This window comes from Amblyomma americanum, chromosome 2 (genome assembly GCF_052857255.1).
Source record: "Amblyomma americanum isolate KBUSLIRL-KWMA chromosome 2, ASM5285725v1, whole genome shotgun sequence".
Classification (NCBI taxonomy): domain Eukaryota; kingdom Metazoa; phylum Arthropoda; class Arachnida; order Ixodida; family Ixodidae; genus Amblyomma; species Amblyomma americanum.
The window spans coordinates 143243458-143257279 of record NC_135498.1 but is presented as its reverse complement, the minus strand read 5'-3'; positions in this window follow the sequence as shown (position 1 = coordinate 143257279).

The following is a 13822-nucleotide window of genomic DNA, read 5'->3' as shown; positions in this document are numbered from 1 at the left end:
GTCATGGCTCGAAATCACTGGTACATAAAAAGTGACGCAATACTGTCACGGATCTCCCCGGAGAACACTCGGACCGAAAGAACGGACTAGGCGACGGGTGTACCCACACAAATGCACATTTAATACAGCATACGTGACACACACACTAGAACAGAAAACTAACAACACCAACACAAAACACAAATACTATAAATACACACGACCCGGGCACACTGCTATCAGCGTCTGCTACTAGCGTTCGGCGTTCGTGCTCACGTTTGGTTCGGTGCGGCTGCGGCGTTGTATGGATCCAGTAGGCGGCGTCGAGGCGGCGTTCGACGCGCTGGGGCTGGGGTCGCTGGCTGCGTCGTACAAGCTCCAGGTCCAAGCGCCCGTGGAGGTGATCGATGCCGGTGTTGTTGGCGTTGGGGGCACCACCCGCATGGGTGGCAACAGCGCTGGAGACACACCTGGCCATAGCAGGTGGTAGCGTCCTCCGTTGACTCCCCGGAACGGCCTAAGGCACGGCAGGAAGTCCACGATGCGATGTCGTAGAACGCGACCTCACGGAGCAATAGCCGGCGTCGCTCTCTTCCAGCCGATGTGTCCCTGACCTGCCGGAGCCTCCACTTCTCCGCTGTTCCCCCCTGTGCCTCGCTCTCACTCGCCCTTTTATAGCCTCGGTGTTAGTCCACGTAAGCGTTGTCGTCGTCTTTTTGTCTTCTCCACCAATCATCTCTCTCCACCTGAGACAATGCTTCTCCTCCAATCATCTCTCTCCACCTCAACAAATGCTTCTTCATCTTCTTTATTCTTCGGTTAATTCGCGTCATCTTCTTCACACCTTTTTCCTTTAAAATTTAATTTAGGCTCCTTAATATATGTGACAAGAGCCCCCTCTCTCAAGAGTTTTTCTCTGAGAAACTGCTCACGTCACCCTCATCTCCAAGCCTTCCAGCCAACCGACTATCTTCTGTGGCGATTCTGAACCCAGCACACACCACATCGCAGAGGTCCGGCACACACCAAACGCACACCACTAACACAGCACACCGAATTCCGTTTCCAGAACACTAACACACCACTGCCGCTGTCCGCACAGAGTCCTTAATATGTTCGTGTCCACAACACACTCCCTTGTATAATCACATAACACCAACAGCAGCAACAACAACAAGAAGATAAATCCCAGAGATACATTAACACAACAATAAGATACATGCCAGAGATACCTAGAGCTGTTCAGCTGGCTCTACTCATGAAGTCTGCTCCGACGTTATCTCTGCCTTTAATATATTCCACTTGAAATTAGTATTCTTGCAAGGCCAAACTCCATCTCATAACTTTACTATTGTTCATTTTGGCCTTGGTTAAGTATTCAAGCGGCTGATGATCTGTCTGAATCCTGAAATGTCTCCCATACAGATAAATGTGGAATTTCTTTACCGCCCACACCACCGCCAAACATTCCTTTTCAACGGTGGAGTAGTTGCGTTCACAAGCCGATAATCTCTTGCTTGCAAAAAATACCGGATGTGGCACGCGATTCTCTTGCAAGAGTACGGCTCCTGAAGCTCGGTCTGATGCATCAGTGCGAAGCACAAACTCTTTATCCATATTCGGAGCAAGCAGAACGGGCGGTCTTGCCATATGCCCTTTTAACATCACGAATGCATTTTCATGTTCAGCAGTCCAATTCAGCTTATTGCTTATTAGTGAGTTCGACAAGCGGGTCGGCTATGTGGGCATAATCTGGACTAAAGTCCCTGTAGTATCCCGTTAAACCCAGGAACTACTGTACCTCTTTCTTGGTCATCGGTGTCTGGGCCTGCTGCATTTTGTCCAAGATGTCGTCTTTCGTCGCGATACGGCCCATCCCCAGCTTGTGCCCGAGAAAAGAAATGTCTTCAAAGCCCACCTCACATTTTGCCGGTTTTATGTTCAACCTGGCTTGCTGAATTCTATCAAAATGCTTTTCCAGCGTAATTATATGCTCTTCCTACGTATACCACGTATCCCATGTATCCCACGTATCTGTTGCCACCAGGAAGTCATCAATATAGTGTTATACATTTCGGAGCCCATCCAAAACCTTCCTCATCAGCTTAGTGATTATTGCAGATGCTGAATTCAAACCAAAAGGCATGAATTTAAACTGGAATAAACCCGCCGAGCACGAAAAGGCAGTCTTCTCTTTAGACGAATCTTCCATTGGTATTAGCCAATATCCTTTAGCTTAGTCAAATTAAGAAAAAAAAAAACCTTTTGTGAGGCACCTTAGCGAACACCACTTCCGCTCTTGGTATGGGCTCTGCATCGGGTACTATGATGTCATTTAGCCGAAGAAAATCTACACACAGTCGGTTAGTACCATCGGGTTTTTTGACAACCACGAGAGACACATTGTATGCTGACCACGACCTCTCAATCACACCAAGCTCCAGCATATCCCGCACCTCCTTTTCTATTGATTCTTGAACTGCTAAAGATAGTGGGTATTGCTTCACGCTGATTGGTCTATCTGTAGAGAGATCTAGTCTGCAACATATGACATCCGTTTTGCCCGGCACATCTGAAAACACATCCTCTTTGCTTTGGAGTAAGGCCTTTATCTATGAGCTTCGGGCTTCATTCAAACTGCGGTTTATTAGCACCTTATCCCAACCTACAGTTTTCTTCCCACTGCATGTGGGCATCTCGACAACATCACCTGTCTCCTCAGCTACTACCGAGCATGCTACCTTGGGGGTGCACTATACGGGAACTCTTTCTTCGTACTTTTTCAACATGTTTGCATGGAAAACCTTCTTGGTGTTATTAATCAATAACTCACAATCCATGTCATTTTTCTTTTCCGTCACAAGGTAAGGGCCCTTCCACTGCATCAGTAACTTATTATGATCCGTGGGCAGCAAGATGAGAACCTTGTCGCCTGGATTCAGATTCCTGTGAGTGGCTTTCTTGTCATAGTAGCCCTTATAGCGTTCGCGCGCCCGTTCCAGACCTTGATGTGCAAGCCTGCATGTTTCTTCCAACTTGTCCCGCAACTAAAGAACGCATGTGTATGTTGTCTTGAGATCTGATGCAATCTCCTTATTAGCCCACAGCTCCTTGAGTATTGTAAGTGGGCCTCTAATGGTTCTCCCATATAACATCTCGAAAGGCGAGAAACCAATACTCGTTTGTAGTACTTCGCGGTAAGCGAAAAAAAGAGCTGGGAGATATCTATCCCAATCAGTAGGTCTCTCCTGGCACATTTTCTTGATCATGTTTTTGAGGGTGCCGTTGAACCGCTCTACAAGCCTATTACACATGGGATGGTAAGGCGTTGTCAGTATTTGCCTTACTGACAAAAGGCGGTTAACCTTTTTCATTAGTTCCGATGTGAAATTCAAGCCCCGGTCATTCAAAACTTCCCTCAGGAACCCATAACGCGAAAACATTTCCACGAGACCCTCCACCACTTGGATACTGTCAATAGTTTTCAGTGGAATAGCGTCGGGATAACGAGTGGCCACGTCAACCAGAGTAAGCACGTATCTATTGCCTTTGGCGGATACTGGAGAGATTGACCCCACAATGTCAATCGCCACTCGCTGAAACGGTAGGTCGATGGCTGGCATCTTGCCCAGAGGTACGGGACCAACTCTTCCCTTCGGAACTGTGCGCTGGCACACGTCACATGAGCGAACAAAGCGCTTAACGTCACTCCGAACACCCGGCCAAAAGAACTCCTCGGTGATCCTAGACACCGTTTTTTGAACACCCTGGTGTCCGGCCTTAATGGCGTCATGTCCTAAGCGTAGCACGGTCTCTCGCATATCTCTCGGTAAAACCGGCTGTTGGACCCGCCTTCCTGAAGTAAATATGCATTCCCTGTGCAGAAGACTATTTACCAATTGATACTCGAATGATGTCCGACTTTTCTTTCTTTTCACTCTTTCCCCGACTCTTTAGAAGGAAGCCTTCAAGCTCGGGTCTTCTTGTTGCCTAATTGCAATTTCGCCCGGTGTTAAGCTCGTGCACATCGTAACAGGAGTGGAGAGCGGACGCTGCGTTGCTCGGGCTGTCGCTTGAGCTCTTGTTTCCACTGCCGACGAGAAGCTGATTGCACCCGTCTGAGCTGTCGCGGGCCTTTCCTCTTTTGGATTTTCTTCATCGTCGAGCATCCTCCACACGGGATCGGGGTCTTCGACAATTCTTGCACCCGTAATGTTTCCCAGGATGAGATCGTAGATGGGCTGGTTTACACATTTTGCCACTACCTGCCCAGTATAATATGTCGTGGACACTAGAATCTTTGCTTCAGGAAGGTACCTCACTGTGCTATCTACAAGAGTGACGGCCGACGCTTCCCCTGTAAGATCCTCGTCCTTCACCAGGCTTCTCCGAGCCAAGACTGTGTTGGCTCCGCTGTCTCTAAGGACCAATATAGGACGGTCCTCTATTTGCCCAACCACCACTGGCATTGCTGCTTTCGACTTGGGTGCTCCACTCACTGCCTCACTTTCCAGCGGCATTTGCTCTCCTTTCAGCTGTGGAACTTCGGGTGGCGTGACAAGTTCTACACTAGAGTCGACAACGCATGCAGCTCGGTCCTGCATTCTGTATCGGCACTCATACAGAGTATGACCCCTCCTCTTACAACCGTTACACACAACCTGTGTTTTTTTGGGCAGCGCTACTAGTTCGACAGTCAGCTGCACGGTGTCGCACCTTGCCGCAGAGAAAACACCTTACTGGCGCCTTAGATGCACTGCGATATGCTCTTGGTTTTGCCGCATTTGTCTCTAGGGTCTTTGGGTTTCCTCTTTTGCCTTACTAAAATTCCTTAACCCTTGAGCCTCGAGGAATTGATCAGCAGTGTCAGCGAACTCCTCCAACGAACACAACTTTCTTTCAGGAATAGCGCCTGCTTTGAGCTGCAACACGCTAAAAATTGCTCTGTGACCAGCCTGTCACGCACACCTTCAAAACACTTTTCTGTGTTTGACATATCAGGCCACCTATCAAAATAGTTGGATAGCCTGCAGGAAAACTGCTTAACGGTTTCTGAATCCTCAGGTTTCGCGGTGCGAAATGTCTCACGAAAACCCTCTGCCGTAAGCCTGAATCTTTGGAGGAGTGCCGTTTTGACTTTCTCGTAGTCCATGGAATCAGCAGCAGGCATCCTTCCAAACACATTCAGCGCTTCTCTGACTAAACACATGCTCAATGCCGTGACCTATTCACTGCGCTCCCAGCCTTGCCCCAAAGCTATCCGCTCGAATCGTTGCAGATATGCATCCAGGTCATCTCTTTTGTCATCGAAAGGAGCCATCAGCTTTCTTGGGCAAACTCTGGCCGGTCTAGGAGATTCTGTACCCGCTAAGGAACGCTGATCATTGTCCGTGCTCTTCTCATATCCTCCCCGCGACATGCGCCTGTTTCCACAAAATAAACACCTTCTCCCGTTCTATCCTTCTTTTCTCCTGTTCTTCCTCACGAGCTCTTCTAGCTTCTCGCTCTTCTGCCTCGCGAGGTCTTCTAGCTTCTCGCTCTTCTGCCTCGCGAGCTCTCCCATCTGCTTCGCGAGCGTCTGCGCGTGCTTGCGCCCTTTCCTCTCTCTGCCCATCTGCCTCCTCTTTCTTCTGGTCGCAGAGACGCATCGCCTCTTCCTTGCTTAACCCAAGCTTGAGCGCCAGCTCTAACGTTGTTGCCAAATCCATACTTTCTGCCGTCGAGAGATTCGAAAAATCGGAGACAAAGGAAAAAAGAAAAAGGAAATGTATCCTGGCACAGCCTCGCCACTTATCTTTGTCACTGATCTCCCCGGAGAACACTCGGACCGAAAGAACGGACTAGGCGATGGGTGTACCCACACAAACGCACATTTAATACAGCCTACGTGACACACACACTAGAACACAAAACTAACAAAACCAACACGAAACACAAATACTATAAATACACACGACCCGGGCACATTGCTATCAGCGTCTCCTACTAGCGTTAGGCGTTCGTGCTCACGTTTGGTTCGGTGTGGCTGCGGCGTTGTATGGATCCTGTAGCCAGCGTCCAGGCGGCGTTCGGCGTGCTTGGGCTGGCGTTGCTGGCGGCGTTCGACGTGCTTGGGCTGGCGTCGCTGGCTGTGTCGTACAAGCTCCCGGTCCAAGCGCCCGTGGAGGTGATGCCGGTGTAGTTGGCGTTGGGGCACCACCCGGATGGGTGGCAACAGCGCTGGAGACACCCCTGGCCGTAGCAGGTGGCAGCGTCCTCTGTTGACTCGCCGGAACGGGCTCAGGCACGGCAGGAAGTCCACGATGCGATGTCGTAGAACGCGAGCTCACCGGAGCAGTAGCCGGCGTCGCTCTCTTCCAGCCGATGTGTCCCTGACCTGCCGGAGCCTCCGCTTCTCCGCTGTTCCCCCCTGTGCCTCGCTCTCACTCGCCCTTTTATAGCTTCGGTGTTAGTCCACGTAAGCCTTGTCGTCGTCTTCTCCACCAATCATCTCTCTCCACCTACCTCACCAAATGCTTCTCCAACAATCATCTCTCTCCACCTCAATGAATGCTTTTTCTTCCTCTTCTTTATTCTTCGGTTAATTCGCGTCGTCTTCTTCACAACTTTTTCCTTAAAATTTAATTTAGGCTCCTTTATATATGTGACAAATACCCAGGCTTCTACCAACTGACCTTACAAAAGAGCAGTTCGCGCTGTGCGCGCCAGGTAGAATGAATAACACCACCACCATCTTCAGTTTTCTTATTCGCCGTCTAGTGTCTAATACGAAGTACTGTGCCGCAGCTGCTGCAATCATGAACTGCGTTGTTTTAACCACCGTTTATGTGCGAATGCCTAATTATTTGTAAAGGTAATTAGCATAGTTAAGTTCAGGAGTACATTCCGCGTAGTGGCAACGAGCCGGCAATGCTTGGGTATGGGGCACTTCGTTCTCACGAGCAGACTGTTGTTTTCTTAGGACAGAACATCTATAAGTTGTCGCGCCCAAGAAAATTAGACGAATAACCTACGCTCGAGCGATTGATCCAAACACATTCCTTCAACTCACAGCTCTGACATAAATCAGCGCAGACATAAGTCCCGCAGCATGAATAAACAGTCGGTAGTAGCGCTCGTGAACCTGTTTTTGTGCCCCTTCCTCTGTCCCTCGTCTGGTTTTTTGCGCTTCCTAGTTTAGAACAGCGCTTAGAGTAGCTAGACCAAGAAGCCGATAAACTGAGCAGCGGTTGATTTCTTTTTGCAAGCGCAGCACTGTTGCCTTGTTTCACTTTAAAAAGAGTTTTGTAGAGGCCATTAATGCAAATACCCATACGCTGCAGTCAAGTTTCGATTTGGTCACTGAACTGATGCCATTTACTTCAGTCTCCTACGAAGACACGGTCTTTGTACGACCTGTCATATGCACTGAAATTTTGAATGACTGGTTTTGTATGGTTTTGCTCATGGGCGCTTACTTTCTCAGCAACATTCCAAGTCGTCTCCAAAATATTCAGTCTTCAACCAAAACTTCCTTAAACCCGACAGCAGAACAGTACTGGGCCGCAGGCGGCAGTATATTAATCCTCGCAAGACTGAAAGTTTTCTAGCGCGCCGACTCCAATCGGCGTGCCCGAATTTTTATTGATCAGTGCTCCTCAGAACAACTAAGCCAGCCTTCGGCTAAGCCAGACTTCCTTCGAAACCCGGAAACATAGTGAAAAAAAATATCTGCAGCTAATAAGTGAGTCATCACAAGCCCTTGGGTGTTCTGATCCATCTAAGAGAAATGATTCCAGAGTGCTTTTAGGACGGCTTCAGAGAAGAGGTCATGCATACTTGAGTCTTCTGTTTTTTTCCTCCAGGTTTCTGCTCGGTATACCGCTCTTGCAGCTCTGCACTGGTTATATTTCTGATAGTTTTGATATCCCTTATTTGTACAAATGATGATCACCTATATCACGACCATCATTGTAAATATTTGAGATCTTAGCCGTACTATGCATTCTTATTGATTTTTTTTGTAATGGCCAATGTCACTTCTTCCATTTTGGCGTGTTATTTTTATTGAGTCATATCTTACACATCATCAACTCTGTCTCCCTTTGTCATACCTTTGTCATTGCCGTGTATGCAAACAATGCGCGGTCATATCTTTTCGGTTCACATTCTTTTGTGTTACTAGTTCCTGACAACGAAATTTTTTTCATTTTCATGGTGAATTTCTTCCTTAATTTGGTCACTTACTATTTAAGAAACAGTACATTCCTGCCAAACATTCCGAAAAAGTCTTTAACTCCAGGTGTGCGCTCTATGCATTAAAGTATAAAACATTTCAGCTAGCTTTTGAAGAAGATACGGCTCAGTACAGAAGGTCTCATCTGGGCTAGGTTTACAATTGATACGCGTAGAGTGTAGGGGTGTGCGAATAGCACTTTTTTCCAAAAGAATCGAATACTACTAGCGCAGCTTCGCTTCCGAATCGAATACGAATATTCTAGCTGAAAGAGAATCGAATACGCACAGGAGCACTAATATTCGCTGCTTGTGCAATTATTCGTGCAGAAGGAGCAATCGTTCGAAACATTAAAGCGACACTTGTGGCGCTGCTCTTGCACGGTGCTAAAAGTTTAAGATCTAAGAAGTTAGAGCTATAGCTGCTGAAAGAGCCAATACTCATCTCAACTAACGGGTTGCAACACAAAGTCTCTACTACAATAACTCTAAGACAATCAAGTTATATACAGGAACACTTCCATTCGCTTGGTTTGGTCAGACACTTTCCGTAAGCATTTCGCCCCAGAAAAGCCGAGCACCAGGCCGGAGGAAGCTGTTGGGATTCAGGTAGCGTGGCTGGGCCGGAGAAGAGACGAGGACGATCGGAGGAAGAAAACTTGGAAAACTTTATACAAAGACTATTTGCATAATGTACAAGTAAGGGAAACTGAGAGTGCTTCTCAGTAAAGAGAGCTTCTTAGCAGTCGAGCGTGTCTCCCAACAAAGGTTATCTCTCGAGAGGGGGCTCTGTTCTGGTACCAAAGCAGCAGCTTGTTAAATACTCGTCGTATTCCCCAGATCCCTAGCTGGGGAATACAGTTCGAAGAATGATGTCCAATCACACGATGGCACTGATGGTACCACCCACGGCAGCGCGGTCCTGATGTCCTGATGGAAAGGGAACAGGACCCGGTCACGTTGTCTTCCACACGGCCTCCAGGTGGGCGCGCATGTGGGTCCGGACTGCGCTCATGTGGAACAGGAAGGCGCCTGCGTGACACAGGAATGCAGGCTGTCTCCCAGCAGGGGATGAAAGATCTTGTACTTCATCGTCTGATGACCGGAACGTGGAACCTCTGTCGAAGGCGCAGCTCTCGGGCAATTGTTCAACCCCAGCGTGACTGAAGAGGACAACAGTGATCTTGTACTTCATCGTCTGATGACCGGAACGTGGAACCTCTGTCGAAGGCGCTGCTCTCGGGCAATTGTTCAACCCCAGCGTGACTGAAGAGGACAACACTGATCTTGTACTTCGTCGCCTGATGACCGGAACGTGAAACCTCTGTCGAAGGCGCTCTCTCGGGCAATTGTTCAACCCCAGCGTGACTGAAGAGGACAACAGTGATCTTGTACTACGTTGTCTGATGACCGGAACGTGGAACCTCTGTCGAAGGCGCAGCTCTCGGGCAATTGTTCAACCCCAGCGTGACTGAAGAGGACAACACTGATCTTGTACTTCGTCGTCTGATGACCGGAACGTGGAACCTCTGTCGAAGGCGCTGCTCTCGGGCAATTGTTCAACCCCAGCATGACTGAAGAGGACAACACAGATCTTGTACTTCGTCGTCTGATGACCGGAACGTGGAACCTCTGTCGAAGGCGCGCTCTCGGGCAATTGTTCAACCCCAGCGTGACTGAAGAGGACAACACTGATCTTGTACTTCGTCGTCTGATGACCGGAACGTGGAACCTCTGTCGAAGGCGCAGCTCTCGGGCAATTGTTCAACCCCAGCGTGACTGAAGAAGACAACACTGATCTTGTACTTCGTCGTCTGATGACCGGAACGTGGAACCTCTGTCGAAGGCGCAGCTCTCGGGCAATTGTTCAACCCCAGCGTGACTGAAGAGGACAACACTGATCTTGTACTTCGTCCTCTGATGACCGGAACGTAAAACCTCTGTCGAAGGCGCGCTCTCGGGCAATTGTTCAATTCCAGCGTGACTGAAGAGGACAACACTCCGTTCATCGACCCGATGGCATGTTCGAACACGTGGGGACGCCATTGTCGTCGTTGCTTCCGACATTCCTGCAGCCACGCTTCTTCCAGAAGGCTCATTCACCTTCGCGGTGGTTTTCAGGGAATCTTCCCCATGTCCAAATTCGCCGAACTCAAGAGCCGGAAGAGAGCGCGAGCACAACAAAGCCTTGTACACATTAGAGAACATGTGGGCACCCGACGGCACCAGAACCGCACCGATGAAAATGAGACTGCTAGCAGCTACGTATGAGCCATGGCCTCCGAGATCTAGCTTCAAGACAGGGTTTTCCTCAATCTGCTTGAGTTTTAGAAGCCAAGCACAAGCATTATGAATGCCACCATGCAAATGGACTGCGTCGTGGCGCTCCATCATAGTTTTCGCAGAAGGATGATCCACGGTGTCGATGTACACTGCTTCGTCGAATACTGCCATTATTTGAAAACTATTCGAGCAGTTGAGAACGTATTCAATTCCTTTCAAATAATTATCAAAATACACTTTCGAATAACCAAATAGAAGGTTATTCGATTCGCTATGCGAAATTTTCGAATATTCGCACACCCCTAATGCAGTGGAGTGCACAGTCTTTCTAAAATTGGAAGTGGCGCGCAGTTACACCACAGAGCACGGTCGCTTCTGAATTTTTAGCAAACCGTTCTTCTTGTGCTCCGCCCAAGGCCCGTAAACGCGACTTTTGTATTTTGTCGTCCTGTGGCCTCTCAGATAACTCCGCTCTGCAACGGCCAAGTAAGCATCAATTCATCTTCATTCATCATTCATCGCTTACCGCTTATGACAAGACAATCGAAGTTCGCTCTAATCGCATTACATTGATCATAACAGAAAAGCAGGCTTCGAGTCCTCTGCACATAACACTTCATTTTGCGCGGGTTCTTCTCAGAGCGCAAGCAAAAACAAAACGCGTAAAAGCGAGGCCGGCAAGGGCGGCTCAACGTTTGCATCCTTAAGCCCACGCTAGTCGATTTACAGCAAGCGATTAAGAGCAAATCATTGCATTATCCTGAAATAAACCGTATTCATGTGCGCCCACATATCCCCAAAAGATCAATAATCAATCCAGGATAAATGCAGTGACAATATAAAGAGTGTCCCAGATAACTTTAGCGAGAGTGCGGTGGCTTACATATGCCGCCGCACTCTCAGACGACGCGACAAAATGCACGTTGCTGGCTATTGTATGGAGCAAATCGCCACTATTTCATGTACTGTTCTTAACTACATAATTATTCCAGATTAGTTAACCAACTTCGCAAGCAATAAAGATAAGCGAAAAATTGCAATCAGAAAGTTTTAGAACGGTCTGAAAACCGTCCGAATGAACAGTTTCTAAATTTGCATCTGTTACGTATAACCATTTTTTTGCTCACGGCAGATGCCCGCGAAATACAAAAAAAATACCATGTGACATGTCCCCTCGAACGCCATGATTGCAGTGCTCTCAAACGTTCCGCCTACAGACTAGCAGCTCATTTGGCCGGGTGTGCTGCCATTACGCAAGCACTGGCTGCTCGATTTACGCCAGCGCAAGCGATAAAGGCTCCGTCCGCTTACCGCTATTATGAACCACCGCGAGGGAATCATACCGCTGGCGCAAATTGCACAGCTGGCTGCTGCCTCGTTGTTCTATCGCCTTTTAAGCGGGAACATACCCGGCGAAGTGAGCTGTTCGTTCCTACGCGGAACGTTTGGGAGCACGGCAATCGCGACGCCCAAGTATGCATGTCACGCGGTATTTTTTTTTTTTCAATTTCGCGGGCATCTGCGGTGAGCGAAAAAAAAACCTAATATGTAATAGAGGGAAAGTTAGAAACTGTAAACTGGGACGTTTTGCGGACCCTTCTATACCCTTCTCATAAGAATTTTCGCCCATCTTCATCGCTTGAAAGGTTGGTTAATAGATCTCTGCCAATTATGCAATCAACCGCAATAAATATTCTTGACTTGCTCCGTACTATAGCCAGCAGCAGCATGCATTTGGTCGCGTCATGTTGGAGTGCCGCGGCATATTTTTAAACCCTGGCCTAAGTTATCTAGGACACCCTTTACACACGCCAGTCAGATGCGGACTTTGTTTACGCAGAAATATTACTTGCTCAGCACACACACAATCTGATCATCAGCTGCAATTTGTTTCGACGGATATTTAGCAGCCAAAGCAGCCGTCGTTTGCCTTTCCTCGGAAAATAAGAAATTTTCCAGCCATCTGGATTTTGTGCTCTGGAGCATAAAACACAGTCACTTTGCCTGAAAAACGCCACGGAGTGCAGTGGCCGCCGCTGAATTACTCCACCCCGCGATGGGGCACATGCATTGAGGAGCCCTAACGGGACCGCTTGTCGTGGAGCCATCTATCCACGTTCAGAACAAATGATAGAAGCACCGAACAAGATCTGGACGTTGGGCTGGGCAGAATTTTAATTTCTCAATAGTTCTTACCACATAGATGACAGTAATGGAGCAATGAGTCTGCAGGTAGTCGCTATTTGTGATGGGTTTCACGAACGGGGCCAAGAAAGCGCATATGTCTAAGCTGGGAATGGACGAGCTGACGAGTTCTATCATCAGCGCGTAGTGTCTCTATGTGCTGGAAAGAGGAAGAAGCCCGCTGTTTCGGACGATATAGACAATCTAACTGTGCGAAGATAGTTTTCTAGCTCAAGAAGCGATTTTCGAGCTATCAGTTGGTGTCGGCTGTAGTGATAGCCACTGTACCAAATCGAAATGGTGTCAGCATATAATGACACGGGGCATGCCTGCGATTTTCTTCAAGGCCTTGGCGAAATGAGACATTGTCATGTTAAAAGGCATGGGAGAGAAAACATTTCCCTGAGGCACAACTGATGACACTGTCCATTCCAAAATCAAAGTGTTTCCTAACCGTACCGGAAGTGAGTGAAACCGAGAAGATGGCCTTTTACACCCATGCCTCCCAAATAATTCAGTATAGAGCTTTGAAGGACACTGTCGCGAGCTTTAGCAACATTGAGAAAAGCGCCTAGAGTTGAAAGGCTTAAAGATCAATGATACCTCGTGCGGCCCACCAAGTGCGGCTCACGCTATGTTGCGCTCTCAAACCTTGACTCAATCTAAGTATACCTGGACAAAGTGCCTCCTTCTTCCCCTCTCTGACGATGCGGTTTGGGTGTTCACACTGGTTGAGACTTTTACAGCGTTTTTCCATACATCATTATTATCCATCAACTCGAACGTGCTTTCGTCAATACAGAGAAACCCGCGTCAGAAATATCAAGTATTGATTCTATACACTAAGCATTTCATCTGCATAGCTGATAAAGCAAGTGAATGAGAATGATTCCTGTTATACTATTTTCTGCGCCGTACCTGCTCCTTGAGCTGTGCCGTCACTTGTATTTATTTTCTGGTACCGGTATCCTGTCATGCAGATTGGTCTTGTCGAAAGATGCCCCCTGAAATAGGTGCGCTAAAACAAAATCAAAAAGAAACTGGTCTGCATTTCAATTTCCTTTAAAGATGTGTTCGTGCCTTAGGGCTTTAGAGTGAGTCAACTTGACCCTCATAAACCCGCCTACTCGCTGACTCAGCGGTGACTTAAGTTTAAGAAAAG